General features: G+C 43.2%; 1 protein-coding gene across 1 annotated transcript in view; it reads left to right on the forward strand.

The window, feature by feature from the left end:
- Positions 1-185: 185 nt before the first annotated feature.
- The window catches only part of SUSD6 (sushi domain containing 6), a 96975-nt gene continuing 87555 nt past the window's right edge, over positions 186-9605 (forward strand). The window contains exon 1 of the mRNA XM_006091021.3: positions 186-297. The gene's annotated coding sequence lies outside the window, so the exon portion shown is untranslated. The remainder of the gene's footprint in view (positions 298-9605) is intronic.

Raw genomic sequence — 9605 nt, forward strand, 5'->3', positions numbered from 1 at the left:
GCTGCTTTCAAGGGGCTCGGGGTGGGCGCGCAACGTCAGAGCGGACGCTGGGGATACCTCGGCCGGTCGCCGGCGTCAGCTGCTCTGTGCTGTCTCGCTGTCACCGGCGTGGGCCGGCCGGCCGGGCCGGGGAAGCTGTGCCGAGGCCTCGGGGAGGACCAGTCGGCCGTTTTGCAGCCGGGAGCTGAGTGGCGGGGGTCGGGGCACGCCGGCCTGGCCTCGCCCGGCGTGCGGGGTCACGCTCGCTGCCGGGGAGTTCAGGGTGGAGACCGCCGTGGGCGCATCGCTGGAAAGGAGGTAGGCTGAGGCCCTCTTTCTTTTATTACTATTATTATTTTCCCCGCCGGCCGACTCCAGCTGCGCGTCTCGCACGGGGGCAGGGTTTGCTTAGCGACCGTGGATTTCCTGAGCGAACCGGGGAGTTCGTGTGAGCCCGGGACTTTTCTGCAGCCCCGGCGCCCCTTCTGGTCTTTAATCTCAAAAACTTCTCTTATTATCCCGGTTGAGACTCACCGAAACCGTTTCCTGTTTATAGATGTAGACTTTCTTTTTTATTTTATTTTATTCGTGTAGGTCTGACCCTCCGGTAGGGTTGTGGCTGTGAGGTTGCTGAAAGTGGAAAAAAGTTACCTGTAAGGAGATGAGGAGGGGGAGGTGGTTTTGGGGACCGTAAGACCCGGGAGAAAAGAGGCGTCACAACCAGGTCCCTGGCCGGTTCCAGGGAAGTTCATGTTCTGGCAAAGAGGCCTAATGCTGCTGTTCCCACAGAATGTTCTCTCTGGCAGGCGACTCGTTGGGCTTTGTTGCTCTTGGTAACTGGGCTTGTGTGTGCTTTGTACAGAGGTGCAATAAAACTCCTCCTCAGTTCAATTTAACTGCAGGTATTGACTCCCTTTCTAGATCTACGGAGGTGGGAAAGTGGGTCTTTCCACCTTTCACAGTGGCTAATTCATTTCTTGCTCTCTTCATTCCTCTGGTTTGAAATGTATGTATGAATGATGTGTACACACACCCTTTCTGGTTTGGGAATTCCACACCTAAATTCTCACCATCTAGTGGAGGCTAGTAGAGACATGTGCCTGGCATTCAGTTCTGAATGTATGGGCTTTGCATTTTTGGCTAGAGGCATATTCAACCAGAAGTGAAAATTTTCAGAGTTTGGGAGGGGCGCTCCACTTCCCCCTCAGTAAAGGAAGTATTCAATAAAGCAACAATAATAGCAGTAATAGGGAAAGTTCTTGAGGACTTAGTATGTATCGAGCCTTGTGCCAAGAACTTTACTTTCTTGATCTCCTTTAAATAAACAACAAACTTTTTTGGTAGGTATTGGTATTATTCCTCCCCCCCCCTTTTTTTTTCCAGTTGAGACCAAAGCTAAACAAATAACTTGCCCAAGGTCACAAAGATAGCTTGTGGTGGAGCCCACACTGTAACCTACTGGATTTTACTGTTAGTTTCTAGTTTGCTTACTTTCTGGTAAAACCAGAGTCATTCTGGAGTCTTTTCAACAGCACTACTTCTTCAGGCTACTTTTCAAATCCTGAGCACTTTAACTTTTTCTCCAAGGTATGTTTGCACAACATTCATTTGTTTGTTTATCCTTCCATTCAGTACTCACAGGTATTTATGTGGTACAGAATGTATGTTAGGCACTGTGCTAGGTTTTGGGGATACTGGAATAAATAAGACAGAACCCTCATGGAGTTCACACTCTTTAAGTCATTTTTGTTTATGTTGTTAATTTTCATTGGTGGCCATTTGCTGCTAAAGGAACTTGTGCCCAATGAATTAACTAGAGGCCTGATAGGTAGGACTTCCCTGTACACACTGCGACTTTTTGGATACTGTAGTAGATATGGCATGTGATACAAGTCATCACCTACAGCTAGACTGGAACAGGAACCGGGTGCTCAGAATCGGGCCTGCCCGGACCTCTGCTCTGCAGTGTTTAAACCCTGAGAGCAAACTCACTGTCAAATGGCAGAGTTCAACTTATTTGCTGAGGTGTGCCTTCTCAGAGCCCTGAGTTTGGGCTGACAGAAAGAAGAGGAAGAAAGGTAGAATAAGATGTTATTAACAAAACAAAAACAAAAGATGTTATTGATGCAGGCTGGCAGATGAAGAGACCTTAACATTTTGTCTGGTTTCCTGCTTGGTCTCCATCTCGTGGTGATTGAACGTGTGCTCTTATGTAATGGTGCACCTCCTGGCAGGGGATTTCCTGCTTTGCTGTTGCTGGGGCAGCAATTCCTATAGCTATCCTCTCCCTCGGTACACACATATGCAACTTCCAAAGTTAGTAAGTCACTTGGCTTCTTAAAAGTAAGAACTTACTTTAGGTTTATTGCCACTAAGCATTGTTTCACTTTCTTCATGCTTTTCCATCCCCCAGATGAAAACTTGCCTTATGTTTTAAATCTTTCCTTGCGCTCTTTTTCCATATCCTTAGCTCTTTTGACAACCAGGTAACTACTGGTACCTGTTTGTGGGGTCAGAGAATTACAATGTCTTTTTTAAAAATTACAGAGTCGCATGATTTTACTCATTTCCTTACCCAAACAAGTGAACTGGGGAGAATGACTTTAGCAGAGCTGCTTGTAGGCAGAGAAGGAAGGTCAGACAGCACATGTGCATGTCTTTTCCCTCTAGTTCCCCACTTACCAAGAGGTAGCAGCAGGGCTATAATGCCCTCTTATGGGTCTGAAATGCCTACTCGGAGACTTGCGGGTCAGCAGACCCATTGGGCCAGGTTATGTAATTGCATGCATGAAGCATTTTACTAAGCTCCTGAGCTGTCATGTGATCCCCAGTTGAAGGTGACAGGCAGTATTCATTTTCCCTTTTCTATCTGCCTGGACAGTTAGGGATGTCTTATTTAGGGGACATTCCATCAAGCAGTAGGAGAAAGATGAGAAGAAACGAATAATAGAAGAAGCCCAGTGCTTTCAAAAAACAACAACAACAAAAAACTTTGGAAGCAAATATTGCTCTGATGCAGACTTGAGTGGTGAGGGTTAAGACATTTGGGTTAAGGGTAAGCATTGGGACAAATGCATATGTGATGATAGAGACTCTCCCCCAACTTCTCCTCAAGATGGCTTCAGTCTGGGGCCATCCACATATTCCACTGTAGTGAGATTGCATTTAATGGAATGTGTCTTTTTTTAAATTAATATTCTTAAGTTAGGTTGCCATATCGCAGGAAACTTGAAAACTAAAGCAGTGAGAAATAATGCCTGTAATGTGGGAAGGCTATTTTCCTATTGGTGGGAGTGACAGATGCCATTTGAGGATGGGGCTGGGGGTTTTGTAATGGGTATTTGAAGCTGCTAACAGCTGTGGATCTGACCAGTGAAGCAATTTCAGGAAAGCGTTGGGGTGACTGCCCTTGAGCATCAAGATCTGTTCACTCACACCCTGGGTTGGATTCAAGACAACAGCCTTTGTTCCCTAGGGTGATGGTAAGTTCCGGTCTCTGTGTAAAAATCTTTATCTGAAAAAGTAGAGGTGGAGAAAGAATAACCTTTAACAAGGCTTAGGTTTTAGCCCTGGAGCCTGTCAGGCACCTGTGAATGATTCCTTTTTCTAGTGCTCATGTGTTTCTGTGATGGTGTCCTTTTTCTTTCTCTTTTAGTCTTTTGGCTTGGAAGCAGCAGGGTCCCTCTGTTTGTTCTCTCATCCTTTGATTCTTACCTGAGTGTGGAAGTCTCCACTCTGCTGGTAGACCTTGTAGTGGCGCCAAACTGGTTCACTTCAGCCAGGAAAGGCCACCTGTGCTATTGTCACGGCTGGGGGACAGTGGAGTCCCTGTGAAGGTATTGGTATAGCAACAGCAGAAAATGCAACTGTAGTGAAAAATAAATGGGTTTCACAGACTCTGATGTTGCCTGTGATGTATTCTCTCTCCCTGGCTCTTACATCTCAAAAAAGGAAAATAGCCACCCTTGAAACATCTAAAGGCTATATATGCAAGAATCAGAAACAGAATATTGTTGAAGCTTTTTTCTCAAGCAGAAACAGATGCAGTTCCCTGTTACTGTCGGCAGTGTTAGTAAATCCTTAAAAATTACTTGATAGCTATGTGCCCTTAAATGTACTATACCTCCCACACACATATATAAATATATACTTTTTCTTTCTTTCTTTTTTCTTTTTGGCATGCCCCCTTTCCTTGACTTGGGGAATGTTAGCCTGGGATTCCTGATGACAGTAATAGGTTCTCAGTGGGTTTGCAGGTGGCAACATTGGTAACTGACAATTCTTTATTACTCAGAAGATCTTTGTGGTGAAAATGAAATGATTCGGGTTCTTTTCTCCTGTAGTTGGAGATTGGGCACAAAATCTTATAAGAAGAGACACAAATAGGGGCTCTGTCCCAATTCTTCTTTTCTTACCATCTTTTCTTAGGTGGCGGAATGTCCACTCTTTCCAAGTCCAAACTCCTGCCTGCAGTGACTTGCTTTCACCCACAGAAGTTTAAGAAGAGGGCGTGGAATTGCTTTGTGTGCACTCTCCTTGCTCAAATTTTGGCTACACAAGGCTTTGGCTTCTGAAATAGCCAGTAAAATGAAACTGGCTTCTGGGAATGAGATAGGAGTGTTTATCCCATTCTTCCTTTTTTGGGCTGTTCTGAGGTGATCTCAGTGAATTAAGGAAGTGGAGGTTTAAGAATGGGAACTTTGAAAAAGAGAACAAGGTGGTTTTGCTTATTTTGCTTTTTATTATTTTTTAAATATATTTTTATTGATTTCAGAAAGGAAGGGAGAGGAGAGGAGAGGAGAAGAGAGAGAGAGAGAGAGAGAGAGAGAGAGAGAAAGAAAGAGAGAAACAGCAATGATGAGAGAGAATCATTGATTGGCTGCCTGCTGCACACCCCCTACTGGGAATGGAGCCAGCAACATGGGCATTTGCCCTGATGGGGAATTGAACTGTGACCGCCTGGTTCATATGTTGACACTCAACTACTGAACTGCATTTAAATTGTAGCTAGGCAAACTTTCTGAAGGAAGATAGAGGTGTGTGCGTGTGTGTATATCAGTACACTGAGACAATTTTACAGAAAGCTTGGAAAATAAAGGAGAAAAAAATCACCATAATTCTACTATCCAAACATTTCCATGTACATATTCTGTTTTTTTCTTTTAGTTGGTAATCTGAGTACATTCAATTTTGTATTGTTTTTTGAACTTAGCACTATATCATAAACACTTTCCTTATGGCACGTAGCCTTTTGTAATTATTTTTAATGACTTTATAATATTCCATCAAATAGATAATCTGTGATTTAAATATTATCTTTTATACACCTAGATCATTTCTAGGTTTGCTCAAGGAGAGTTTTTTCAGAGGGTTGATTTTATTTAATATGTATTTTTTAAAAACAGCTTTATTGAGACCATTTATATATCATAAAAGTAACCCATTTAAAGTGAACAACTCAATAGATTTTAGTATATTTACAGAGTGGTATAGCTATCACCACAATCTAATTTTAGAACATTTCATCGCCCCAAAAAGAAACCCCAATTTTAGTCATTCCCTGTTCCTCTACAGTGCTTCCAGCCCATGGCCACCAATAACTAATCTGTTCTCTCTATAGTTTACCTATTTGGACATTTCATATAAACAGAATCCTACAATATGTAGTCTTTAGTAATTTACTTCTTTCACTAAGCATAATGTTGTTGAGGTTTATCCATGTAGCATGTAGTGGTACTTCATTCCACTTTATTGCTAAATAATCTGTTGTATACACCTTTTGTTTATCCATTCATCAGCTAATGGACAGTTGGGTTGCATGGTTTTTGGTGACTAGGAATGATGTTATAAACATCCATGTATAAGTTTTTCTGTGGCTATGTATTTTTATTTCTCAGGGAGATATTTTAAAAGCTGCATTCAAATTTTACTTTGAAGTTTCCATTGTACTTGGTTATGCAGTTTGTTTGTGGAAGGACAGTGTTATAGCAAAATCTCTTGGTGTTGGGGATATTGCCCTGAATTAAGAAAAGATGTTATACACACAAACACAGAGAATCTTTTGTTTATGAAGTTTGAACTCTCCAATAGCATTGTTTCCAACTCTTTGGTGAGAACTGTAAACAGTAGTGAGAGTTGAGAGATGCAATAGTGTCTAAATTCAGTGCACATGTACTGCTGCTTTTTTTAAAAAAGGATTTTCAGCATGAAGCCTCAGTTCTAAATCACATCATTGTGTTTTATGGAGAGCTTTACCATGAATCCCACAGAGCTTTCCTTATCAAATGTAATTTTTAGTTTTCAGAAGCATTTCCTTTCCTTATGAAAAATCCCATGCCAGGGTTTGGGCACCTGCTTGGAGGCTTCTGCTAGGCTGGGGAGTGGAATGCTTACTGAATAGAGAGCCAACCGTTGAAGTAGGGGGTAGGGCTCTACTTGTGGACCTCATTTGCACCGGAGGTTAAAAATATAGATCATGCCAGACACAAAGAGGAACAGATGGTGCTGCTGGGAGTGTCATTTCCTCTATGGGATCCACCCTTGGTTGATTTTACATCATACCAGCCATGTTACTGAAATAATGCAGTAGCTGGTCTTGCTTTCTCTGCTCCTAGATCAAACGTGCATATGCCGGCCACCTGAGTTTTTTATTAGAGGGTCAAGATGGTTCCACCTCAGAGAACTATGTGGGTCACAGGGCACATGTGCTTTGTCCAACAAACAGGACAGAAACCAGGAACTTGAATTATTTCCTCCTATACCTGTATTAGGTTTCTGTGCCTGCAGCCAAGCCCAAGGAATCAGTCCTTCCAGAAAATTCCTGTCCGTGTGTGTGTGTGTGTGTGTGTGTGTGTGTGTAAGTAAATGTGTGTGAATGCAGTCGTAACTTCCCTGCCACAAGTCATTGCCAAAAGTTTGGATTCATGCAAATTCTATTCCCAAGTCCTAGGAGTCTCAAAAGGCTGAGTGAAGTGAGACAAGATTATCTGAAGATCTGAATTATTGACTATGGTATCCAAATGTTACTACAAAACTCCTTGTATAGCAGAGAGACTCTGTAGGCTCATGAGATGCTGGAGTTGGAAGGATGGAACTTTGGAGATCATCTCATTCTACCTCCTCATTTTATAGAAGGGAAAATGGAAAACGGATGCTCAGAAGCTGACTTCCCTGAGTAGTGACAGGGCCAGGAGAGAAGTCAGAGCTCCAGATTCCTAGTTTAGTGTTCTTTCTACCCCAGTTTGTTTGACTTCTCTTCTCTGGGCCTGTCCCAGGAAAAGGGATTAGGAGCCCAGCATGGTGTGTGATTCATATTGTTAGGAACAAATTCATGCCCCTTCTGTGATTGTGGTTTTGAGTCTAATAGTGAAACTACAAAGAGGAATGAGTCTTTACTAGTAAGGGTAGAACTGTCCTTAAAATGGGTACTGTTGTTCTTAGGTTGGGCCTGCTTAACTATTTTACCTCTGTATTGTGCTTCTTTGCAGTTCGAAAACAACATCTGACTCTAAGCCAATAAGATGTGTCCTCTGAGTCATTTCCCCCTTTGGGTCCCTCTTGCCCAGCCTGGGACAGTGGCAAGAGCTGGTGACATCTAAGTGTAGTAGAACTGCCTGATAATTGAGAACATGCTGTCTGGGAGGGCTGGATGCTCTCTCCCTTCCACCCCATTAACTGGAACCCTTCATGGCTGTGGTTCTGATTTCCTCAGGTTTATATTATGTAGGACCAGCCACCCATCCAAATGCAATGTGAACACTCATCTCTAGCTGTGTCTCTAACCAGCCAGGAAGGAAATAAGCTGACTAGGCTGAGGTTATCCTATATAATAAAAGTGTAGTATGCAAATTGTTCCCTAGACTGGGAGTTCTTCCAGGAGTTAGACCAGGGGGCGGGGCCTACCGGGGGAAGGGAGGGAGGCCCTGGCTGGCCACCACCAACCCCATGGGAGGCTACCAGTGCACAGGAGCCTCTAGTATATGCTATAAACTTTCCCCATCCCGAAAACCATTGAGCAGTTTTGTTTTCACTGGGTGCTGATCTTTCAGTTGGCATGCTCAAGACATTTCTAGAGAATTAAGAAATGGTATGTTGGCTGGGCCACACCTTTATCAGTCCTTGATTCCCATCCGCCTCCAGGTAGAAACTCTGCCATGGGAATGCCATCTACCTCCTTGTTTCAGTCCTGTGGGGATTTTGCTTGTTACACAGCAGTATGACAAGAAAAACAGGCTCTGGGTTTCATAGGAGGTCATTGGTCCATCTCCCTCCCTTTACTTGCACCTTGAAGCCATAATAATTTGTGTGCTGATAATCTGGTTGGGCTTGACATCAAGCTGGTGGGAGGTGGGTGCCTGATTGCTACAGAAACTAAAAGGAAGTAAATCTAATCATTTGTTTGGCAGGTATTTAGTGAATACCTGTGGTTGGTGCCAGGTATATATACCCACCTGAGATCTTTGGGGATGGTAAACAGATAACAAAATGGACGCGATATTTGCCCTTGAGGAGTTAACACTGTGGGGGAATACCCTTGGATTATTTAATTTGAGAGTAATGGAGGAATGTGTTGTGTACAGTCAACTTTCAGCTTGACTACTCTGAAGGAGTCGTTCTGACTTTTTTAGTAACATCTGTGCCCCAAACCAATAATCACCCTGGAAGGGAGGAGCGCTTGAAAAATATTCTTGGAGAATTCTTCCTGGACTCCCAAGTAAGAAAGCAAATTGCCTTTCACTGCAGAGTGAGCTAGGTCTAGGAATTTGGTCTGGTGTGAGAATGCCTGTTTTCTGGCTTTACATAACCAATCAGCTTTTCATGTGGGAACATTTTCTAACCCTGAAATAACTTTTTTTTTTTTTTTAAGAGGAAAGCAGGTTTGGCTTCAACAGTGAGAAATTGGGAGAAGAGAAATGGATAGATAGGATCAGTAGCATGAATTCCTTGGGAATCTTTTTTCTCCCATCTCCCCAAGCCTCAGATTTTAGATATAAATGTTGATTTGTGATATCTCTTATCCTGATATATCTGTGTCTTTCTAACCTGCTGGGGGCAGTAAAGGACCTAATACAATACCGGCAAAAATGAGACTCCCAATAAATGCCCTTTGGTTCTAAGGGCTCCTGGGATTGCAGACTGGGTAGTCATCTCTGTACAGGTCCAGGTTCCAGGCTGAGATTGAAAGTCACCTCAGGTCAGTGATTGTCTCATCAAATCCTTTGTACTCAGCTCCTGGATTAATTTGTTCACTGATAAGTGAGTGATCAGGTGTAGACGATTAAAGGAAAAGGTGAGAGGGCAAGGTAATTTTGAGGACATGAGCCTTGATGAGGAGGAATTAGAGTGGTAGTATTAATGAAATTCTAAAAAGAGACATTCGGGCCTGACCAACGTGGCTCAGTGGTTGAGCATCAACCTATGAACCAGGAGGTCACGGTTTGATTCCCAGTCAGGGCACATGCCCGGGTTGTGGGCTCAATCCCCAGTGGGGGATGTGCAGGAGGCAGCCAATCAATGATTCTCTCTCATCATTGATGTTTCTGTCTCTCTCTCCCTGTCCTTTCCTCTCTGAAATCAATATAAATATTTTTTTTTTTAAAAAGAGACATTTGGAGGGAGGTGTGCTT

This window comes from Myotis lucifugus, unplaced genomic scaffold (assembly GCF_000147115.1).
Source record: "Myotis lucifugus unplaced genomic scaffold, Myoluc2.0 scaffold_85, whole genome shotgun sequence".
Classification (NCBI taxonomy): domain Eukaryota; kingdom Metazoa; phylum Chordata; class Mammalia; order Chiroptera; family Vespertilionidae; genus Myotis; species Myotis lucifugus.